The following is a 4,941-nucleotide window of genomic DNA, read 5'->3' on the forward strand; positions in this document are numbered from 1 at the left end:
CATTGTATGCTGCTTTCACTTCCTTTGATCTTAAGTTTTTATGGTACCCTCCAGACTGCATGCCACTTTTGCTTTCTTTGATCATTGGGTTTTATGGTACCTTCTGCATAGATTTATGGCCATTCAGGGGTGACTTTGCAGTCAGCACAGTGTTGCCACCGGGGTATTTGGATGTGGTTTTGTGCTGCACCTTTTCTTCCATGTTGAGAAAACGTGGAGCGAATGCCAGATGCAGAACCAGCCACAATGAGGCACAGAGTGGGGCCTGGATGGCAGTGCCCATGCTTTCTCCAGTGCCACATGAAGAGGGTTTTTAGTGATTCAGGCATCTAATTGTGCCAAAGGTCAAAGTGTTTGGCAACCAAAGTGATTTTAACACATTTAGAATTTGACCTTTTTCCTGATGCGCTCAAAGGGTGTACTTATATGGGGATGGGAACTGAACTTAGTAAGGGCTACGAAAGTTTTTAATATTGCATTCTGGAGCTCAAGGGTCTGTAAGAGCAGCTTCATGAATAATACAGTTGCATAACTCAGTAAACCCGATTACTGCATTAAGAAACTTTGCACGCTGTAACACAACTCTGTGTTCATTCAAGTTCTATCTGCTTTGATTAAACCTTTCTGATGTTTACTTGGCTTCATACTGTATTGTCCGAGTGTCTGGATAATTAGCTTTCCTAATCACTTTGCATGTGATAAGACAGCATTGCTGAGTCCGTTTTACCTAATTGGGGAGAAATTGCACTGGACTGCACCGCGTTTATGAATGGCCTTGTAAAAATGTCCTGAAATTAGATTTGCTGATTTTTTAATTCTCTTGAGTGTTTAACTGCCATGTGATAAATAGAAATGTACACAGCCATTCAAGGATCCTATGGCCTACCATTGAGGAAAGTGTTTGCTATGGTTGCCAACCTCCAGGTAGGATCCAAAAATGAGAGATCACAGGAGGAAGGTGGAAATCCAAAAAACAACATCTGTAACAAAAATAATGAAGATTCAATAAAGATAAGTTGCAAAATCATTTACTGTAATAATTCTGTAGAAAATTCTCTTCTATTATCGCTCACATTTTTTAAATAAAGGGAATAGGGTTGTAGTTTTAATGTCTTTAAAAAAAACAACACATTTGAGGTAGTTTGCACTTGTTGTGTGTATAATTCTGTTGTTGTTGTTATTGTTGTTATCCCTGTTTTGTAATTTTCATAATTAGGGTGGTACCCGAATGGGGTCAGATCTGCCATCTTCTTCTTCTTCTTCTTTTTTTTGCTTATTAAAAATTTTAATACTACATTCTGCCATCTTCAGCAGTGCCCGATACCTGCAGCTTCTCATTTCCGTTGTCTTAACCAAATCATAAGTTTATGCAGGAGTTTTCTTTGAGGGACTTTATCAAAAATAATTTTAGAAATCCAAGAATAGGCTGTCTACTGAATTTTTCCCATCTCTGTGCTTCTTCACACTTTCAGAGAATTCTGAAAAGTTGGATCAGGCTGGATTTTCCTTTGCAGAAGCCATGCTAATAGTTCCTTAGGGAAGCGGGTTCTTCGATATGTTTAATAATTCTTGCTTTATCTGGGACAGATGTTAGGCTAGCAAGCGCTCCTCCCAGGTTCGTTTTTAAGTTATTAGAGTGGTTTTTTTCTTCAACCCAAGGTTGTTTTTTTTACAGCTTTCACACACGCTGAATAATTTACGTTCAATCCATTTTCAAAGCATATTAGTGATAGTTTGCAAGTGGATTTCACTGTTGCATACATTAAAATCCAGTTGCAAAGTGCACTGAAAGTGGATTGAAAGTGTATTATTCAGTGTGTGAGAAAGGACTCGAAAAGTTCCTTCAAATCCCCTGGCACGGAGGCACATCAGAAACAACATTAGTGTTGACGCTGGTGTACCTGAAAGTCAGTTCTGTGAAGCACACAGTAAAGATGAGGGCAGGGGTCATTTCCTGCAGGAGCGCACAGGAGTGGAGCTCCGGCAGTAAAGAGCCCAGGGGGGTGGGCACATGCAACAAGCCCCATCCCCTGCTCCCAGCAGCCCTCAGTCAGAGCAAGAAGCACCCAGGTAAGCTGCAGAGCCCCCCCTGGCCCCCCAGCCCAAAACAGTCCAGTGGCACCTTTAAGACCAAGTTTTATTCAGGTACAAGCTCTCCCTCCTCTGCGAGGACAGATCTGCACGTCCCCCCCCCCCAATAGCTACCAATCCAAAACAGTCCAGTGGAGCCTGAGCGGTGGGTGTTACCTTCTGACACACTTCCGGTGATGCCAGGGGGTGTGGCATATGCAAATGAGTTATGCAAATGAGTTATGCTAATGAGCTCCTGCACCTCTTTTTCTACGAAATGACCCCTGGATGAGGGTAACTGGAAAGCCAGGGTCAGCAGCATTTAACAAAGAGATAAAAAGATAAGCCATCAGCCAGAAATCCCACAGTCCCCCTTAAAAGTGGTGCTTGGGCTTTTGGCTTTTGTGTGAGATGACGGGCAGTCTTGCTTTTGCAAAAACCTGTCTCTGAATCCCGCAGTCCCACATATGCAGGTTTAACAGTAGAACGCAAATTCAGCAGGGCAAAGATGACAAAAAGGGTTATTATCGTTTCCTCCATGAATTTATTTCTTTGGGTTTATAGAGGGAACTTAATTGTTTGTTTTTTTACAATGTCATCGCAAAGTTGTCTAAGCTCTGATGCCATGGTATTCTCATGGTGAATACCATGGGCGGGGAATAGGTAGGGTTGCCAACTTTGAGCTGGGGAATTCCTGGAGATCTGGGGGAATGGGGCCTGAGGAAGAAGATATTGGTTTTATACCTTGCTCTTCATTACCCGAAGGAATCTCAGAGCTTTTTACGATCCCTTTCCCTTCCACACAACAGACACCCTGTGAGCAATGCTCCTTCTAAGCTGTGGAGTCTTGTGAGCAAAAATTATACTTTGTGAGCTACTGGCATTAAAGCTGTGAGCGAGCAATTTGGATCCTGCGTAAATCAGTTTGCTCTGGAGCCATCTTTCCTGAGCTAAGTCAAAAATATGTGAGCTGGAGGCTAAAAACTGAGCCAGGTCACACTAACTCAGCTTAGAGGGAACACTGCCTGTGAGGTAGGTGAGGCTGAGGGAGCTCTTTCGAGGACTGCCCTTGAGAGAACAGCTCTGAGAGAACTTGTGACTGACCCAAGGTCACACCAGCAGCTGCATGTGGGAGAGTGGGGAATCAAACCCGGTTCTCTCAGATTAGAGGCCACGCTCCTAACCACGACACCAAACTGGCTCCACTGAGGCTGGAGTTTGGGAAGAGGAAGAGATCAGCAGGAAAGGTAGATTAGTTTTGGGGTGGGAAGGAGATAGAGTTGCCAACTCCAGGTTGGGAAACTCTGGGAGATTTGAGTGGTGGAGCTTGGGGAGGGTGGGGTTTGAGAAGGGAGGGACCTCAGCAGGGTAGAGTGCCACAGAGCTCACCATGGAAAGCGGCCATTCTCTCCAGGGGAGACTGATCTCTGTTGTCTGGAGATCAGGGGTAATAGCGGGAGCTCTCCAGGCCCCTCCTGGAGGTTGGGAGCCCTACTGATTCAGAATGCCTGAACTGGCTCTTATCAAGGCCCTGCTATGAAGTTACTGCGGGATGCCCAAATCCATTCATACCTAAGGTCCAAACCTTCCTGGCACAAAGCAGAAGAAGAAGAGGAGGAGGAGGAGGAGGAGGAGATTGGATTTATACCCCGCCCTTCACTACCCAAAGGAGTCTCAGTTTGGTGTAGTGGTTAAGTGCGCGGACTCTAATCTGGGAGAACCGGGTTTGATTCCCCACTCCTCCACTTGCACCTGGCTGGACGACCTTGGGCAAGCCATAGTTCTGGCACAGCTGTTCTTGAAAAAAAGAGCAGTTTCTGCCAGAGCTCTCTCAGCCCCACCGACCTCACAGGATGTCTGTTGTGGGGAGGGGAAGGGAAAAGAGTTTGTAAGCTGCTCCGAGACTCCTTTGGGTAGTGAAGGGCGGGGTATAAATCCAATCTCTTCTCTTCTTCGCTTCTAATTCTAGGAGTTGCCCTCATTTTAGGGTGTCCCCGCTCCAACGTCTTTAGAAGAGAAAAGTCTGACATATAGAAATGGAAGGAAGGAGGAGGAGGAGATTGGATTTTGCACCCTTTAATCAAAAGTGCAGGTACTGCCCTTTTGGGGGAAATTAGTTTTAATACTGTGTGGGACACTGGGTTGCCAACTACAGACTGGGAAATACCTGGAGATTTTGGCAGGGGAGCCTGGGGGAAGTGGGGTTTGGGGAAGAGAGAGAACTCAGTGGGATATAACACCATACAGCCCACCCTTCAAAGGATCCATTTTCCCCAGGGGAACTGATCTATGTAGCCCAGAGATCAGTTTTAATTCTGGGAGATCCCCAGGCCCCACCTGGAGGTTGGCAACCCTTTGTGGGAGGGCAGTCGACATCAAGGGAATGCAGCTGTTTTGACCGGTTGCTTCTGCCGGGCAGTAATTTCTCGTAATCTGCAAGTTCTCTGGGTAATTCTATCTGTGTCTGTACTGGAATGACCTTTTGCTATGAAATATCACAGGATGAGTTATTGTAATATGCTCCAGCACTTCCATCTCATTTTTTAAAAGCCTGTTCTTGAAGTGGACAAAAAGGACTTTTAAACTTCTTTTTCGCCCTTATTGAGTCACAGGCATTACATTACACGCTGGTTTACACAAGCGCAACAGCCCTCGCAGGTCCTCCATGGCAGAGACAGAGACTTCCTATCCCCTGCCATGACCTGGCCTCGAACCCTTTTCAACAGAGGCAGTTTGCAAAGTGAGTCATCCGGTGCTGAACGATCCAGTGATGGATGTGTTTGGGTGAATCAGTCCCCCCCAAAGGGATTAAAACCCACACGATTACATCCCGGGATCGTGACCCTGCGGCGGGGGTCCCTTGGCTTGTCA

This window comes from Gekko japonicus, unplaced genomic scaffold, assembly GCF_001447785.1.
Source record: "Gekko japonicus isolate JY-2015 unplaced genomic scaffold, Gekko_japonicus_V1.1 scaffold1361, whole genome shotgun sequence".
NCBI lineage: Eukaryota > Metazoa > Chordata > Lepidosauria > Squamata > Gekkonidae > Gekko > Gekko japonicus.